The sequence below is a fragment of the Sceloporus occidentalis genome, unplaced genomic scaffold (assembly GCF_023333645.1).
Source record: "Sceloporus occidentalis isolate IW3139 unplaced genomic scaffold, rSceOcc1.0.p SCAF_3, whole genome shotgun sequence".
Taxonomy (NCBI): Eukaryota; Metazoa; Chordata; class Lepidosauria; order Squamata; family Phrynosomatidae; genus Sceloporus; species Sceloporus occidentalis.
The window spans coordinates 77,633,144-77,653,336 of NW_028316983.1; the positions used below are offsets into that span (position 1 = coordinate 77,633,144).

The window sequence follows — 20,193 nt, forward strand, 5'->3', positions numbered from 1 at the left end:
GAATTCTAGGCACTGTAATTTTTGAGACATTTAGCCTCTGTCAGAGAGCTCTGATGTCACACCAACTACAATTCCAAGAATTCCATAGCATTGAGCCATGGCAGTTAAAGTGGTGTAAAACTGGATTATTTCTGCAGTGTGGATGCAGCCTAAGAAATTAAAGTTCTGATTCCCACCCAGGAAATAAACAAACAAACAAACAAACAAAAACCAGTAACCGCATGCACAGTTAGGCCAAACTAAGTCATTCCTACAGTTATGGAATTATGACCCGTTATCCAAATGAAACATGTATTCAGAACATCATGTATATGTGTGTGGACCAATTAATTATCAATGTATATTGTTCATTAAAACAAGGTAGCCTACTAAGGCCACAATACTGTAGGCTGGCGTAACGACCCTGGCATAAGTTGTTCTGGCAGTGGCATTAACATCAACAGAATAGTAATACAAAATAGCTGAAAGTGGACAATGGGTGTACATCATAGGAAATTATATTTCTCAAGAGAGAAAGCTATCCTGAAAGTTTCTAAAATATTCAGAGGTTCACAGAACATCATTCACAAGTGACAGAGGTGGTTTTAAAGCCCCCTGCTGACACTGCAAACCACCCCAAAAGTGTTTTAGACTGGTCTAACAACACAATGCCAGCATAAGTCACCAAACTGATGCTAGCCAAAGTTTTCAGTACTCATTTATGAGATGATTGGACCATTTTATCTGCCAAAAACGGAGGGGTACTGCAATGCTACCAATCATTAACTGCATTCTCTCTCTCTCACTCTCTCTCTCTCTCTCTTCCCCTCCCCCCTTTTCTTTTCTTTTTTCTTTTCTTTTGTAAGGTTGTTGTGTGCTTCGGAGATTAGCAAGATTCCCAAGCAGTGGAGGAAAGGTAATTTATAAGAATTCAGTTCCATGTAAAAAAATTGGGTGCCTGAAAATTAGGAGACTCGATTAGGAAGATAAGAAATAAGTGAAACTCTTGCACAATTTCCTCCCCATATTTGAACATCCTCCATTTGTTGCAGAGGGATTTATATATAGAAAAATGTGGAGTTCTGCACAAAAATATGTTGTTCAAGTAAGAAAGAAACAAAAGAAACACTGGATGATCAACATTAAAAACAACCCATATTTTTCCCCAACGAATCCCCAAACTCTTTTCATTCATTTTCAGAGAACAGAAGGAGGGAGAGGCAGCTATAGGGAGGGGAAGGCTAAAAAACCATGCCTGTGCTGGTCCATGAATGAAAGCCTTCAGTCATCTACAAGAAATTAGTTGGATTTTGCCAGTTGCAGCTTACTGCTCTCCTGATAAGCTGTTATTTGACATATTTGAATATAAATATTGTACACTTTCCATGTTTCTTCCAGTTAACTCAGTTTGGTTAACAAGTTTGTTCTGATTAGGGGGAAAGTGTAAGACAGGCCATAGGGCTGGCTGGAAAAGTTCTGACAGTCTGTCCCCTGAAATCATAAAGATCTGTTTCTCACAATTAAAAGGTGAGGGAAATAATCTTAAATTAGGCATTCTGTTAATGCATACATTCACAATATTTTCCAGTCCATACCCAAATTTTTCTGACATCTTCCTTTTAGATCAAAAGGGAAGGAATTAACATGGAAATATGCTCTCCTTCCTTAAAGGCCACAAGATCCTGTCTGCTCTTGGAAGTTAAGAAGGGTTAGGCCTGGTTTAGTACTTGATAGGGAATATCAGATCTAGGCTGTATTTCAGAGGAAGACAATGGCAAACCACCTCTGAGTAATCCTTCCCTAGGAAAACCATAGGAAATTCATGGGGTTGTCCTAAATTGTCAGGTGACTTGAAGGCACATCTGTATTAACACCTGTTCAAAAGAAATGGTTATGCAATGAAATGGTCTATAAGCTCTTCAACATAACATACAGTGCCTCTGACTAAATATTTCCTTATGTGTGGGAAGAGTGTATATGATATCATGATCATAATCAGCCCTTTTTATTGACTGTAGTTTCCAGTCTTGGAAATACTCTTCCAACAAGTTTAATAACTGTAGGCTCACCCCCGACTTGAGAAACACTTCTAATCAGAGGAAAACCTAGTGGAAACATCTTTCCTTGTATCTGTAGTCTATATACTAAATGTTCCCCTGTAGAGAAACCTACTGTAATTCACACTGGAGAAAAATGACCTACTTTCAAGTACATCCAAGGAAGTGGTCTGAAATAAACTTCACTGCTGGCTGCATTTTCTCAGATGTTACAGAAATCTTATCACCTACAGAAATGTGATATTACATAAGGGGAACAGAATGGAACTAAATGCCAAAGGCTTTGCAACTATATGTCAGCAGCTGGAATCAGAGCAGATACATATTCTGCCCCCAATAAATTTTGGTCAAGAATGGATAAACTGTTAAAATACTAGGCAATCTATTGAGAAGATGAATGGGAAAGGATACCTAAAATAAACACAATGTTTAAAAACTGTACAGCAAAAGAGCTGGGCAAGCTATTTATTTATGGATGCCTTTCGAACTTCTATTTCAAAGGCTTGACACTCATTTTTTTTCTAGTTAAAAACACACATACGTCTATTAGAATCAATGCAGGCAACACAAGCCCCAGGAAAGCAAATATAAAATATTTTCCCAAAGCTGAAATAAACTTTAGATATCTGCACAGCAGCAGTTGTTTTGGAGTCTCTGGTGCCCAGCTACATTGTATAACCATTAGCCATATAGAAAAGGGGAGTTACACTGTAGATGTATTTTGCTCTTACTGCTTCCTTTTCTTTAATATTTGTTCTTTACTGGCTTCCTTGTCTTTCCCTTATCTTATTCATTTCAAACTTTATTAACTTCCTCAGCCTTGAGTTTATTTTTTACCTTCTTGTCTCCATCCTTTTTTCCCTTCTATACCACACAATAGAAAATGCTTTTCACTAGGGTTTCTAGCTCAGGCTTTGGAAGAAACACCCAAAGGCCTATTCATTCACTCAGCTTCCATTGCCTATCTTCTCCATCTCCTTCTTTTTTGTTTCTCCATTCCCTTCCCTGCCTGCATCCAATTGGACTGAAAATTCTGGGTAAGTTTATGATGGCATTAACATTATGGTGTCGGAAGCAACCAGCTATACTGTTTGCAACTGACAACAAGCATCTTACAACTGATGCCTTACCCTAATTCGTAATCCCATGGAAGTAAAGCACACATGCTTACAGGTTTGTTGCTAGAGAATGAAATTTTATATTACAGAAAGATTTACAGCCACCCTTATACATATTTACTCAAAAATAAGTCTTAATGTGATCAATCAGTAAGGCTCATACATAGGACAGGTGAACTTTCTCCTCAGCATTCTGTGCCTCCTGAAAGGTTACTCTGGAGGATAGAGCAACATGAAAGACAATGTGACAGAAAAAGAATCACTGAAGGTCATCTTGCTAACCTCTTCTTCCAGCAGGGGACCTCTGCTGGATCCTGATGTCCTCTGTAAATGGGAAGAATGCCTCCATTCACAGAATGCCCAATCATAATCCAATACAAACACTGAATTCTGCATGTTAGTAACATCAAATATTTTATAAATTTTTCTCAATTGATAAAAGTGGGAACACTGGGTGTTCCGTTGGTTGTGTCTTTTTTATTTGCCTTTGGAATTTAAATATAGCTGTAAAAAAAATCCTGTGGGAGTGGTATCAAGCTGGACTTCTGGTTTATTAGGAAGCAGAGAATGATGAACTGAGTGCCATCTACAGCACAGATGGCAGAAATCTCACAGAAGGTCCAACTGACCATATGCCAGAACCCAATGGAAAACCTACTTTGTGGCCATGGCAGTGGTGAAGAAATAATTCTTCCTTACCATCATTGTAGAACAGAGTCATCCAGCGGAGCTGCCTTGGGAGATCATAGAATCATAGAATAATAGAGTTGGAAGAGACTGCAAGGGCCAATACAAACACTGGATTCTGCATGTTAGTAACATCAAATATTCGATCGAGGCCTACTACACTCCAGCACAGTGATTCCCAGACTCTGGCCTTCCAGGTGTTTTGGACTTCAGCTCCCAGAATCCCAGACCATTGAACAAGATGGATGAGGCTTCTGAGAGCTCATGTCCAAAACATCTGGAGGACCAGAGTTTGGGAATCACTGCTCTAGCCCACATGAAAACAAAGCAAAGCACTCAACAGTCAAAGCAAATCTAGTTGCTTGGATTTACTCTGAATTGTATGCTGTAGTTAACAAATGTCAACTGGCTGACACATTGGCCACTGCTTGTCCTATGTAACTGGATTCGTTTCAGTTTGAGAAGCCAGAGGATATAGACAGGATTCTTAGAGAGGTGAAAGGCTCTACATACCTGTTGGATCTATGTTTTCCCTAGCTCATAAAGCGATGGGGTGGCGGATGACAACTGGCAAAGTGGGTAAGGGAAATGGGTTCCTTCCTGCCTAAAAGAGGTGGTGGTAAGATGTACAGTCACCTCTCCTAACTTGTAGGTCTGGGATCCCCGCCCTTGATTACCCACAGAGGGGCAACCTCCACTGTCTTCAATAGCATGTCCCATTCAAGCCTATGAGGCTTGAATATCCACAAGCCTCTGTTTGCATGGGGGGGGGGTTGCAAACGGAGGGCCAACAGTATACTGAACTGCACAATACTGCACAATTACTGACCCATCTTTAATATCCATACTTGGGCAAGGTACTGAAACATACAGAGGCCTCCAAGATCCAGGGAATGCCGGATGAAATTGATTATCTAAAACAGGTTTTAAGGCCCCGTTATGGAAGACAGACTGATCTGGTCACCTTTTGGGATGCCCTAACAGGAGACAGACAGAAGAAGTATTTCCCTATTGGTTGTGGAGGACCCCTCAGCAGCTTATTATACTATTGATCAAGATATCTTTCTGGGATGGGACATGGAAGCATTGTGCTATAATGGCTCTAATCCTTCTTAAAGGGACAAGCACAGAAATGGTACTGGGAGATTCCTGTTCACTGCCCTAGCAATTGGCTTTTGAGGCTTTCCAGCAATGCTGGAAAAGGTTATCTGGTGTTTAAGTACCCAGTGCCACCAGTATGCTGATTACAGCCAATCTATCCTTTATATCTAACTCAAAGGAAGCCAGTTTAATCTAATACACACACACACAGTATCTAGTGTTAGAAATGGATTGAACAAGGATGAAGAAAGTGAAGCTTAATGCAGACAAGACAGAAGTGCTCTTAGTCACAGATCAGGGAGTAAGCATCCAACCTACATTGGATGAGGTTACAATCCTCCTGAAAATTCAGGTTCACAGCTTGTGTGTACATATGCCTAAACGCAGCTCTTAGCCTTAATTCTATTTGCATACTTAAAACTAATGGCCATCAGTAACATGGCCATTGGATGAGTGTAACACTTTCACATGGGGCTGGCTTTGGGAAATGTTTGGAAACTTGGGAAGACGATGAAGACAGACTGCTGATAAGAACTGGTTACAGGGAGAACTCGCCTCTTATTATATTAACTCTGCTAGATACTGGCCTTTTCCAGACACTTCTCAAAATGCAGAGTCTGGCCTATAAAATCCTATACAACTTAGGTCTTGATTGCCTGCATCTCCCCATATGAGGTTGCCCAGGTTTTGTGATCCTAGGGGGGAAGGCTTTTTTTCAGTTCAACCAATTCCACAGGTACATTTGTTGCAGACACAAGAAAGAGCCTTTCTAGTCACTAGAACTCCCCTCCACAGCAGGCTATGCTGGCCTCCCTCTGTTGTCCCTCCACTGGCAGGCGCACACACACACACACACACACGCACACAAGCTTTGGCCAGTGCCATCGCTAGGGCATGTAAGGGGTGAAGCCCATACCAAGTGACAGCCTAGAAGACGTATGACACCCAGTCGGGTCTTTCTCCCGCTGCTCCCATGGCAGCCCCCTGTGACAGCCTCCCTGCACCGGGAGACATCAGGGGTGGGGACACCACTGCTTTTGGCCATTAACAGGCTGCTACAGATTATATTGTACTTTCCACCCACTACCATTATGGTCTTTTGTATTGTTTTAATTCAGTATTTGGTTTTAACATAATAGTTTTTTAAAAATGCTTATCGGTACAGCGCACCTGCACCAATCACGGGCTTGCCACCCACAGTTTGAGCTTCCATGGATGGCAAGCCCTGGCTTTTTCAATGGGTGTGTGCACTTGCGGCAGCACAAGCAGGTGCGCGTGCCCAATGCAAAGAACAGGACTTAAGGTCCCACATTTTTTGCTATCCATGGGGGGGGGGGGGAGTTCCACAATGGATCCCCCACAGATAGCAAGGGAGTACTGTATTATAATTGACAGATTTTTAGCTATATCTTGTTTAATTTGCACTGTAAGGTACAGATCTTGTACTGTGAGGCAGGATATGAAATAAAATAAACTTCAGTTTTAGAGTTTGGACTTCTTACTTTTTTCTGGTTCCATTTCATTATATTGACAGCTCTGGCTATCAAGATATATAGTGGCTAAATTCACTGAATGCCCTTGATACTTAAATTAATAAACTGTTAGCTGATTCACACATCTGAATTCCCTCAGAGATTGGTGAAAAATTGCCAAAAAAATTGTTACTCATCATGTAATATTCTATAACTCTCACAGGAAAATAGGGGGGAGAGACAGAGATACGAAGAACACAAGAGAGTGGGAAAGAGTAAGATCACTAAGTAAAACATCATTTTCAAATGTGTTTCCCTGCTGGCTTTTCTGATCAGAATTTTAAAGCATTTTTTCCATCTTCTCTTTTTGAAACAGGGGAAAACATAGATAATAACAAACTGGAATAATAATAATAATAATAATAATAATAATAATAATAATAATAATAATAATTTATTTATAGCCCGCCCAATCACAAGGAATCCAGGCGGGTTACAACAGTAAAAATATAGATAATAAAATAAAATACAATAAATAAATAAAATACAATAAAATTAAAGAGAGCAAAGTGAGTACATTCACAGTTAGGCCTGATGGAAGTTGGGCCTCTCTTTTTCACTCCCTCCCAGGTCTGATGATGATGTCATGGGGGGAGGGCTCTTCTTCTTGAGGCAAGGATTTTATTTTAATTAATTTTAATTTAATTCTTCTCATTAAATTTAAGAGAAGAATTGGTGGACAGAGTGACATAAGTCACAGTAAATGGGGAGTAGAACTAGGTAGGGAAGGCCTGCCCGAAGAGATCCGTTTTAAGAGCCTTCTTAAAGGCTGTAAGAGTAGAAATGTCACGGATCTCTTTTGGCAGGTCATTCCATAGCTTCGGAGCTGCGATGGAAAAGGCCCTCTGGGTGACTGAAGTTAGCCTAGATTTTATTGGCTGAAGTAGATTCTTCCCCGAGGACCTTAGAGTGCGGGACGGACAGTATGGAAGTAGGCGATTTCTTAAGTATTCTGGACCCAAGCCATGTAGGGCTTTGAAGGTAATCACCAACACCTTGTATCTTGCCCGGAAACTAATTGGCAGCCAGTGAAGGGATTTCAAAACCGGTGTTATGTGATCGGTACGACGAGTACCTGTAATTAACCTGGCTGCCATATTTTGTACAAGTTGAAGTTTCTGAACTTGGCACAAGGGTAGCCCTATATACAGCGCATTACAGAAGTCCAATAAGTCACAAGTGTCCATGAAATGCAAACACTTTTGTAGATGACAAAATAGCAATTTTACTTAAATGACAGAGCTTTTTAATATGTCTTATTTACATTACTTGAAAATAAGGTATGCAGACATTAAAGTGGAAAAATATATGATCCTAGATATTTTTAGTATTGGAGCATTCAGTAATAATTCCAGTGACTGTATTGTTTTATGTGGCACTCAAATCCACATTTAAAAAAGTAGTTTGGGGTGACATGTATTTGGATGCTCATTCATTTCACAACTTGTGAAAACCTGTGGGCTTAACATGAGCTGAATTGAGAAATATATATTTACACCAGCAATTCTGCACATCTACATGAGGGCATGAAAAAATATGCATAAACAGGGAATTTTGTACACAGTACAACTAATATTAGGACAATTAAATTGTTATATTATTGTTAAGTATCTTAACATCAATTTTGATGCACTAGTCTATGATCCATCTTTATATACTTCAAAAGAGAAAATGAATTCTATCTACAATCTCTAAGAGAATTTACTTAGATTTCATATATTTCATTATAAATAAACATAGCCAAGGATCCAGAGTTTGCTTCCTTTAGATGAAAGGGCTCCTCCCTTCCACTGAATCCTTCTGACCAAGTGAAGCACTTCTGCTTGGTAGAATGGAGGAAGAGGAAAACAGTTGATTCCCCCCTCCACTTTCATCACCCATATCCCCTGAAATCCATGAAAATGAAAGGGTTGAGTGATTCGTGAAAACTGTTTCCCCTATCCCAGTCATCCAGAGCATCATTAATAGAAGTTAATTGACCTGAGTCAAAACCAGGGTTTGGCCTATTTGCTCAGCCCTTATGTGAATGGTGGGAACTGTGTGGTCATCCAGATGTTGTTGACATGCAACTCTCAGCATTTCTTAGCACATTTTGTGCTGGCTAGAGCTGCTAGGGAACACTTCAACATCTGGAAGGCTATACTAATCCCACACCTGTTCTACCTGGAGCCCTGGAAAGATGCTGTCAGTCAGACCTGACAACGCTGGGCAAGATGAATCAACTGTGTAATTCAATATAAAGCAGCTTTGCAATATAATGCAATAATCTCCAAAGAAGCTCCTTTTTACAAACCTTTTTACATCTTCCTTGCCCTTTGTATGACTGGAATTTTTGTATCAGCATCTACATTGGTAGGATGGTTAAGGAGGGCTAGAGAAACACAGGCTTTGGGAGTTTGAATGTAGCAGCATCTCTGCAGCAAAGAAAGCAATAATCTTGAGGTGGGAAAATAATAGGATTCTATTCTAACTGATCCTACTATAGCTGTGTGTACTTGCCTACAACAGCCAAGGTAAACACCAGCTGCCTCCGGAATTCTTTAACGGTCATGTATAAAGCAGCAAAACAGAGATAAAAGGAAAAGGAAGATAAACCTAACTCACCCCTTAGAAAGGGGAAAAAAAACTCATCTTTGGATATATTTTGGAATAAGCCTTCAAGTGGTCTGTAGAAGGTTCAAACTGTTTTTGTTTACTCATGAAGGTTTAACTGACCTTGCTTCATTTCACACATATATAGTGTTAACTAAATAAAAAGTTAGCTGAAAAAAAAATATATAAAGCAGCTTTGCATGTTCTCCAAAATTCAGACTCCACATGTTAACCTTTTTAAAAAAATCTTGCTTTTGAGTAAAAACCTGTTTTATACAAATCATTAAAATGGTGAAAGTTGTTTTTAACTGAGTGTAAATAATGGATGATACCATCCATTACAGAGGTGTAGCTTGGCAGGAGAGTATTTATTTGCATGCAAAAGGCTCCAGTTTCAACCCCTGACATCTCCATGTAAGGTTTATCTGAGACCCTGGAGAGCTGTCAGTCAGAATCTTCTTAGAGATGTGTGTTAGTGATGTGCAAAGTGCTATTCTATAGCTCTTTGTGTAACATCCAAAACCCTCCCTTCAGAGCTGTCATTGGTAAGCTGCCACTGGTGCTTACCAATGGGGAAGAGAGATAATAGGGAAGCAATTCAACCAGTGTAACCCTGAAAGGAAGGAATGAGGGTGTATGCTGTCTGTGAACGTACTTCCATTTTCTCCCCTCCATTAACCAAGACAAACTGATTCGTCAGTGTCTGAATTGTCTACCTGTTCTCTACCCTCTCCACTGGTAAGTAGCAGCAGCAACACCTCTCCCAGGGATTAGCTGAGGGGAGGGGGGTTGGATGGGGCACAAAAAAGATAACACCATGTGCCCCATTAAAAAAAAGATATACTGTACATGAGGAAGACATGGAACTGTGCAGGCAGCATACTGTATTTCACTTGTTTGATGCAGGATCTCACACGTAGGATCTAAGCCTAACTATATTGGTTAGTTTGAAAAAGTGCCCTTGCAAGCGTGACAAGATGTGTTGCTTTGAATCATAGAATCATAGAGTTGGAAGAGACCTCAATGGCCATGGAACATATCCATGTACACATGACAACTTTATTTTGGAAGTCTAATTTGAGGGCCTTTATGCTTGTGAGGGAAAGTCTCTCTCTCTCTCTATGCCTTCCCAAGAATTTATATCTATTGGAGGGGTCCTCCTCCATGTCCCATCAGTAGAGGGAAAAGACTGTGGGAGGACATGGGAAAGGGCTCTTTCTGCAGTGGCACCTCAGTTGTGCAATTTCCTCCCTGTGGAGGCCCAACTGGTGTCATCATTAGAATAATTTCAGTGCCAAGTTAAAACCTGATATTTTATTAAAGTCTTCGGGACAAACCAATTTTATCCAGGTTGCACATGTTTTATATACATATTATTCAAAATTGTTTTAACTGGTTTTAAATTATCTGTTTTTAACTTGAAAAACTATTTAGGCAATATACTTTTCTTCTTTTCAGCTTTTCTATTTCTTTGTTTTAAGTTGATTTTATTGTAAGTCACCCTGACATTTTCACATAAAGGTGGGGTGTAAATATTTTTAAAAAACCAAATGAAACAAATAAACAATTGTTCATAATGAAGGTGGGACCTATAGACAAATAAACCAGCCCTAAGATGAGATACATGCAACTCTCAAATTATCTTATTACAAGCTTGGGGAATCATCAACAGCATAGATTTCCCCTGTTCTGGGCCTAAGATCCCCCCCCCTTCATTTTAAGATTTAAGATTTTCAAGGACTTCACTACATAGTTCAACTTATTAAAAACACGTATAATTATAACTATAACATGATAGCTTTTAATCACTTTCCTGTTGATAGGATCGCCATTTATAGTTCATATATGCAGTCTCTTTAGGAGGCAGCCAGTTTCACTAAAACATCATTAATGTGATTAATATATTTCATTGCCTTTGTTCTGCTTCAGCTGCTCAAATTGAATGCAAACACAGAAGGATTTTGTCAGCTAAGTGAAGAAGAAATGTCAACTCTAATACAAAATTTCTTCATTATGATTCCTGAATTTGATTGTGGTGCTGAAACAAAATGTATTTGTCAGGATAATGGCAAAAGAAAGGCAAAAGAAGGGAAAACAATTGGAAGTCTTTGTTATTTTAAATAGTAGAGTTGTTATAAAATATGATGGACTTCTTCTGTTGTACCTTAATGGATAGCAACACAATCAATAAGTGGCTGTAACAATTTCGTTCTGCTTCACCCACTATAATTGAAAAGTAGCTCAAGCGGAACTTTGAAACAGTTTGTGATGTATTTTTTTCCTTTTTAGCTTTTTTTTTTTTTAAAAAGAAGAAGATTAGGCTTTAGTGGTCAAAGTAGGGGTAATTGTTATTATAATCACCTTTCAACAAGATGTCTTATCCATGAGAACAATCATGTAAGACTACTGTACAGCAAGTAAAGCCAAAGGAAGAACCATGAATTAGGACCTGAGTGTCACACAAAAAAATTATCAGGAAAGCAAGAAACAAAAGAAAAAAAATATAGACACATGCATTTCCTTAGAATTTAAGATTAAATTCATTCAGCAGGGACTGGAAAAATAACAGATCCTAATTTTTCACAGACCACATTATCCAATTTCTTCTATTTTCTATAGTGATATATATTTCAACAGAACTAGAAGGGCAACCATATATATGGCGCTTAGAGATTCCTAAGATGGTATTAATAGTTAGAGGATTGGCACGAACATGAAGAGTGTGAAGATCCAATAGCAGGCTGATAAGCACAGTTAATCTATGGCAGTGAGGAGGGGAAAATCTGTTATTTCCAATCACTGATCTGATGTGGACCACCTGGACTGTGTATCCAGCTGTGAATCAGATGGTTCCCATCCCTTCTATTCATCATATCAGTCTGCAAGGTGAGAAGTCAAAACTTGGCACAACAGTTTTCAAGGAAGCACTGGTTCATACTTGGGACCAGCAACCTGAGGCATGCAAATATGAATTATTTGAGCATTCGTTTAGCCTGTATTTGGCACAATTCTAGAGAACATTAGCTCATAATTTACAATCAGGTATGCTTAGTTTTTCTACCTGTGGGTCTGGCTTATTATTTATTATCTTACCAGCCAGTAAATGTACAGTCAGCCTTCCATATCCAAGGATTTTTTATCCATGGATTCAACCATCCACAGCGTGAAATATATATATATATATATAAAATCCAAAAAGCAAACCTTAATTTTGCCATTTTCTAAAACAAGGGACACCATTTTATGATGCCACTGTAATTAATGGAACTTGAGAATCCATTGATTTTTGTATCCATGTATGCATGGGAGGGTACTCGAACCAACCCCAGAGGAAACTAAAGGTCCTTTGTATTATAGTCTGTCTGAACCTGACTCCTTGGTAGTTTTCATTTACAGTCAGTCCGTTCTGGACCCCCCCCCCCCCCGGCAAAAAATGGAAACTTGCCTATATTCAAGCCCCATAGGCTTGAGTGAGGCACGTGCCCATGAGCATGCCCCATTGAAAATTGCAGAGGTCACTTCTCTGTTAATATTCAAGACCACGGACCTCAAGAAGGGGTGACTGTATTTGTTTATTCTCATTATTATACTTACACCCCACCTTATATGCAAAGATCTCAGGGCCACATACAATAAAATAGCTTTTAAACAGTTTTACACAACCTAAAATATTAAAAAAGAAATTACTGCATAAAATATATATGAAAGTGTACAGTTGTCCCCCTCCCCTTCACAGGTTTCAGATTTGCGGTTTTGACTATTCCCAGCTTTGTAGCTGCTGCTTAACAAAGTCAACGTCTTCACCTACCCTCCTCCTCACCCTTCCTCCCAGCCAGGCAAAGCCAACACTGTACGTTCCCCTGCTTTGAAAAATTTTGTATCCTCCTCATTTCCAAAGACCTTCCCTTTGAATCTGATGTTTTCAGCCACCCCTGAGGCGATCCAACTTCTCTTCCCTCCTCCACCTCCACCTCTCTCCCGGCTAGACAAAAGCAATACATATCTTCCCTTTAGGATTCAGAGTGGAAAGACTTTGGAAATGAGGAGACTGCAAAGTTTGTCAAATTGGGGAAGATACGGTGTTGCTTTTGTCTGGCTAGGAGGGAGGGGGAGGAGGAGAGAAGATGGATCCTTTACAGCTATGGCTGCTAACATCAGATTGAAAGTGGAAGCACTTTGAAAATGTGAGGGAGCCCATGTATTCAAAGGTTGCAAAAACAGTTATGGATGGTGCTCTTTGTGGGAGAGGACTCTTTATGATTCATGTTGGGGGAGGGAGTTAACATCTTCATAGGTTTTCCACCTTCATGGATCCCTAACCCTCGTGAATGTGGAAGGGTGGCTGTTTGACAATCTGAAACAGTTAAAATCATATACAATGGATGAAATCATTAGACTCCAAAGACTTTAATAAACTATGACGCCAAACTAAGTGCCAGCTGGTCCTCAAAGGAGAAGTCACTCTACAAGTGCCAGCACTGGTGCAACACAAGGGCACTTCTAGAGCACCTCAATCTTCAGGCAAGACTTTATAAGGAGAAGCAAGTCTCAAGTTTCCAAGTTGTTTCAGGATTTAAATGATACTACTAACAGGATCTTGAATTCAGGCATCCAATGGAAACCTTTTAAGATTATTGTTATTTGCTTATTTAATATTCAAGGCTGTTAACAACACATGAAAGCAAATTATAGCTAAAATCTGATTATACAAAAGTTTAAAAATACAGGTTTTTTTTTAAAAAAAGGCACACAATTTAGTTAGAGCAGTTTAAAACACAATAAATAAAATAAAAACATACCACATCACATAATAAGACCTTTTTGTCACACACGTGAAGGTGCCTAAATAAAAAGGTCTTTGCAAGCTGATGGCAGAAAGAGGACACAGAGAGGGCCAATTGTAACTCTTGTGAGAGGGAGTTCCACACCATGGGAATAACTGCTGAGAAGCCGCTAACCCATGTCCTCACCAAATGTGACTGTGATGGTGGGACTGAAAGAGAGCCATATCCGAAGACTCCTAACATTGAGGCAGCCTCATAGAGAGAGTTATACAGTGCGCCCTTGGCTTACATGGGGGATCCATTCCAAAACCACCACCCCCACGCGTAAGCCAAATACTGCACATGCTCAAGACTCATTCAAGTGAATGGTGCTTGTGCATGCAGCGGCTCACACATGCCACGGGCGTGCGCCCTATTCATCCAAATGGGATGTGTCACCTCTTGTGCCCTGCACGGCTTTGCGCATAAGCTCAAAGCCGCATATAACACGGGCACACTGTAGTCTTTCAGATAGTCTGGACCTAATCTGTATAAGGTTAAAATCAGCACTTTGAATTCTTCCCAGAAGCAGACCAGTAATCCAATGAAGCTTTATCAACAAGGAAGTTACATGTCTCCTGTAATCAGCACTGGGCAGACCCATGCAGAGTGCATTATAATAATCCAAATATTATTTATTTTATTTATTTATTTACTGTATTTATACCCCACCCTTCAGCCCTAAAGGCTCTCAGAGTGGCTTACAATTCTTATTTTAATTAGACGGTTCCCTGCCGTCAGATTTACAATCTAAAAAGACATGACACAAAAGGAGAAGGGAATGGTGGTGGGGAAGGGGACTAGGTCCAGCAGTTCTTCTCTCCCTCTGAGGCCTGGATCAAGGCAGATGGACTGGAGGGAAGGCTCTTCTTCTTAATTCTTACAAATAGAATGTAGTCAAGGCATTTGTCACCATAGTCAGATCTGACATCTCTGGGGAAAGCGCACAGCTGGAGCTGTGCAAATGGACTTCTTGCCACAGTCAAAAACCACTCCATCCCAGCCTGAGTCCAGGTGTATATCAAAATTACAAATGCAACCCCATCCAACACAAGCTGATTTCTTATTCCCTGTTGTGTCTTACAAATTACCAGGATCACTTCTGTCTTATCTGGATTAAGTTTCAATATGTTTACCCTCATTACTGACAGCAGAACTGGTTTAATAACAAAATAATTTTGTTGGCATTAGATAGAAAGGAAAGAAAGAGTTGGACACCTTCGGCATCCTGATGGCATCAAAGACCAAAACTTTGGATAACTCTTACAGCAGTTTAACATAGATATTAAATGTCACGGTTAGTAAAAATGGAACCCTAAGGGACCACACAGACCAGGGTATCTGCCAACCAAAGCTTTATTTGTCCCATAGCCAGGCCTGAAGCCACACTGAAATATGTCTAGATAATAAATCTCATGCACTAATCCCTGACGATGGGAAGCTACTACATACTTTAGAACTTTGCCAAGACAGGGATATTGGAGACTGGCCAGTAATTGTCCAGTAGGCTGGGTTCAGGGATTTTGAGCAACTGTGTCACCACAGTCTCTTTTAGGCATGATGGAAACCTGTCTCCTATCCACTTGGCTGGTTCCCCTCTGCCTGTTTTTAAGAGCGAAGGAAGGCATGGGTCCAGAACTCATGTGGTGCCTCGTTTAACATGCCCAAGGATCCTGTCCAGAAACTGAAATGTATCCAAGAACACAGGGCAAGCTTACAATCACTGAACCTGTATCAACTATGGAATCCAAGTTAGAGAATATTTGAGCTCTGTAAAGTGTCTGCAATGGGTCTTGCAAATTCTTCAAAGTATTCTGTTAAATGATTTGTATTTTTTGCTTGCTGGGCAAAGAAAGTCTTTAAGCATCAAGAAAGCTCTGTTAGATGACTGTGCAAAAGCAACATTGGCAGAGAAGTATGATTTCTTCACTGCCATAATAACCATGGGTGAGACGATGATGATGATGAGCATTACCATAATCATTTACACTTTACCTTTCCACCAAAATTGGGACTCTTACTAGCTTAGAATTTCAATGTATTTAAAAACATACAAAAATCAACTTTAAAATAAACTATGCCCAAATTAAAACAACTTAAAACATACACCTAAAATACAGTCCATTCTAGAGACATTTCTTTAAAGACCTTCCATGCTAAAAGCATTTTGTAAAAAAAAAAAAAAAGTATTGGCTTGTGGATGGAAGGAGAGCACGAAGGGGGATACTGTCCTCTCTGGGAAGGGACCTAGAGGCACCCACCAAGAAGGCCATATCAGGAGCCCTGGTAGCACAGTGGTTAAATGCCTGTACTGCAGCCACTCACTCACAAACCACAAGATTGTGAGTTCAATACCAGCCAGGGGCTCAGGGTCAACTCAGCCTGGCATCCTTTCAAGGTTGCTAAAATGAGTACCCAGCTTCTTGGGGACAACTAGCTTACACTGTAAACCACTTAGGGAGTGCTGAAGTGCACTGATAAGCAGTATAGAAATGTACGTGCTATTGCTATTGTTATATCTTGCATCCTCATCAGACATGCTGCTAAAAGAGATGAGACTGAAAGAGGGCACTCTCCTAAGAATCTCAGGGCCTAGGTAGGCTCATACAGAAAGATGCAGTCTGTCAGATAATCTGCACCTGAGCTATAAAAAATAACCTGCATTTTTGAAATTGTCTCTGGAAACAGGTGGCAGCCAGTGCAGCTGTTGTAAAAGGCAAGCTGTATAATGCCTATAACCCACCTCAGTTAATATGCAGGCTGCAGATCTTTTTATCCACTGAAGTCTTGGGACACTTTTCAAAGGCAGTCCCATGTAGAGCATGTCACAGTAACCCAAACAGGATATGACCATATGAGCATCTCCAGCAATGGGCACAGTTCACACATATGTTTGAGCAGTGCAAAAGCACTCCTGGCTGCTACAGAAAACTAAGTGTCCAGGCTGTATGCAGCAGGACTACATTCTAACTGCAAACTTGCATCTTAAAGGAAAGGGTAACCCCATTAAGTACAGGCTGAATCACTATACTCAGATCTGTCTTTCAACTATACTGAAGCACCAATGTCTTGTTTGGACTAAGCTTCAATTTGTTTACCCTCATCCAATCTATTACTGATACCAGACAGTGGTTCAGAACTGAAACAGCTTCCTTGGTGTTTTGCAGAAAGAAGAAACAGAGCTGGGTGTCAGCAGCATACTGATTACACTGAACCCAGACTATCCAGATGACCTGTCCCAGTGGTTTCTAGTAGATATTGATTAGTGTGGATGGAAAGAACAAAACCTTGAGGGACACCAGAGGTAAGTGACCCAAAGCAGACATCCCAATTGGCTCTTATCTGTGTTTAGTTGGACCTATTTTGAGATTTCTGCTATTGAGGTGTTATATTTTTAATTTATTTATCAAAATAAAAGAAGTAAGTTAGTCTAGATAAGGCTATTAAACAACACAAGTAAGTTAAAACATACTTTAAATAATATAAAACTATTTGGGTTGCAATCATGAGGCCCAAAGGCTTTGGCAAATAGTCACGTTTTAATTTGGCACCTAAATGATAAGAGTCTCCAGGGGAGAACATTCCACAGTTGGAGCTCCACAGCAGAGAGGACCCTGCCCCATGTCCCAACACAGTGTACTGACCTCACTGGTAGGACACAGAAGAGCCCCCCACAGCAAATCTTAACTCTGCATATGAGGAGAGGCACTCCCTCAAGTAGCAAGGTTCCAAGCAATTTAGGGCTTTAAATGTCATCACACTCAGTTTAAATTCAGACCAGAAACATGTTAGCAGCCAGTGCAGTTCTTTTAAGACTGGCATTAACCTTGGGCAAGTCACATTTTCTCAGATGGGAAACAACTCCCATGTTATAACAGCACCACTGCTGCTTATCTTTTTCTTTGCTGGATGAGATTCTGAGTGCAATTCAAAGTTCTGGTTATGACCTATAAAGCCTTGTATAGAGAGTGTCCACACTACATAAATAACCATATCTTCCCATAGGAATCTTCCGAGGAGTCCATATTCAAAGGAGGCACTTTTTTTGGATCCCACCACTCTCACACATTTAGTAAGGACTCAAGAAATGGTCTCTGTGCTGCTACCAGGTACTACAACTCCCTTCCAACATTGGATGCTTCTTTGCCATCCTTTCCTTGACAGGTAAAAACTTTCTCCTTCCAGTATACTTTTGGGAACTGAGGCTTTGTGTACTGTAGTCCTGTTCTTTGTTTGTAAATCAATGGTCTAAATGGTTTTAATTCTACCAGAATGTTAATATTATTTTAAGCATAACCTTTTGTAACTTTTTAGCCCCGTGTTTTTATTTGTGTTTTTAAAATTCTTGTTAAGATGCCTTGAGTCCTAGGTCTGAGGAAAAATAGGAGGGGAGGTTTACTGTAAAAATGTAACTATATAAACCAGTGAAGGAAGTTGTTTTGGATTTACTCTGTGAAAGAGGTATTCAGAGTTGTGCTAAACAGAACAGATTGAAAAAAGAACACATTAAAAAAACCCTATGTGGATCTCTCTCTCTCTCTTTTCAGTTTCAAACCATATTATATTTTCATTTACCTCCTTTCCCAAAGATGCAGCAACTGAATTTTTTATGTGTTGCTCTTCAACACAGCTTAAAATGGAACAAAAGAGAGGTGACATATGATCAGCAGGCAATGTTAACAAGCTCTCCAGTCCTCTGAAAAACCAGATGGAAATTATTTCTGCTATAATGGATAGCAGCAGGATTCTAAGAGGCTGAAGAACAGTCCATTTGATGAGCCTTAGCACCTTGATATGGAGAGAGTTCACAGGTATCCTCTAGTGTTTTGCACCAACAGATAACCATGCTTGAGGTGTGAAAGTAGTTTCTACCTTGTAACAATAATTTCCAGTTGCTTAACTACTTTATAATGATCTCTTAAAGGGGATGCTAAGGTAAGAGGAGAGAGTAAATGTGATTTCATTGACATTTGCAACTAGAAATGGATTAGGCATCTTATCTATATAGAGGTACCTGGAATGACCAGGGCCAAAAGTACTTTGTATTGATATCTTTAAAAAAAATAAAATACCCAGATGTAAAATCAGTGTATCAGGAAGTGATCTAAACACAGGAATCTATGAAATTGCCCAGAAAGAACATCAGCAAAAAATAAAGGAACTTTGATGCTGAGTGATGGTTCAAGTATGTAGCAAATGTGAAGTGGCAAGATCCACTCTATTCAGCCAGCTCTTAAGCATGGCATAAGTTAGATATGGGGAGAAAGTCTTGCCTAGGTAAAAAGCGAGTCTTCACATAAGCAAGATTCCTAAATAATGAGAAACAGGTTGCACAAACCAGGCCTTGCTTGATCTAATTCAAAAGCTAATGACACAGAGATTTCCAGCCCCACAACAAAGAATCTTCCCATGGCAAATTCTTCATTTCACAGAAATGGACACCCACAACATTTTAAAACCCCTAGCTCAGTCTCCTGTGGGCCTTATGATTTCTCTGTCACTGCACAAGCCTATACAGGTCTACTCAAATGTAAATACCATGGATTTTGGCAGGGCTTGGTTTACTTGTATACAATTGTTTATACGACTTACCGTAATTTCCTAATTGTTTCCCTTTTTAATATGAAGTCTTTCACAGTTCATGATATTATAAATGGATTCTGTATCCCTTGAATAAGGGCATTTTGTGCTAATTTCATTGCAATCATGAAACAATACAACTGTTAAAATCTTTTCAAAGCACCATATACTGTGTTATTTTAAAACACCTCTGTCCTGAAATGCAAGGGTGTTTCAGAGTATTAGCTGGGGTTGCCCTGCTCATGGATGTTGTTTTTCTTGTGTGCCTTCATGTTGTTTCTGACTTATGGAGACCCTACAGCAAACCTATCACAGGATTGTTTTAGCAATATTTGTTCTGAGGAGGTTTGCCACTGCCTTCCTCTGAGGCTGAGAGAGTGTGATTTGCCCAAGGTCACCCAGTGGGCTTTCATGGCTGAGTCCAGATTCAAACCCTAGTCTCTTAGTCTACAGCAGGGGTAGGCAACCTTTTTGAGCCGGGGGCCGGGTTGCTGTCCCTCAGGCGACTGGGGGGCCGAAGCTGGGGGGTGGAGCTTCGACCCTCCGGGGCGGGGCCACGTGCCAGGGGTGGAGCTTCCACCCTCTGGGGCGGGGCCACATGCCGGGGGTGGAGCTTCCACCCTCCGGGGCGGGGCTGTGTGCTGGGGGGTGGAGCTTCCACCCTCCAGGGGCGGGGCCGCATGCCGGGGGCGGAGCTTCCACCCTCCGGGGGCCAGGCCTCCCC

General features: G+C 40.3%; 1 protein-coding gene and 1 long non-coding RNA gene across 3 annotated transcripts in view; one reads left to right on the forward strand and one right to left on the reverse strand.

The window, feature by feature from the left end:
* LOC149316264 (BEN domain-containing protein 5-like) overlaps positions 1 to 20,193 on the reverse strand; it is a 1,092,722-nt gene that overhangs the window by 507,778 nt on the left and 564,751 nt on the right. The gene's annotated exons all lie outside the window — the stretch shown is intronic.
* Positions 844 to 18,597, forward strand: LOC149316265 (uncharacterized). The gene is made up of 4 exons (XR_016280696.1): positions 844 to 895; positions 17,057 to 17,193; positions 17,895 to 18,053; positions 18,520 to 18,597. It is a non-coding gene; the product is annotated as an uncharacterized LOC149316265 (long non-coding RNA).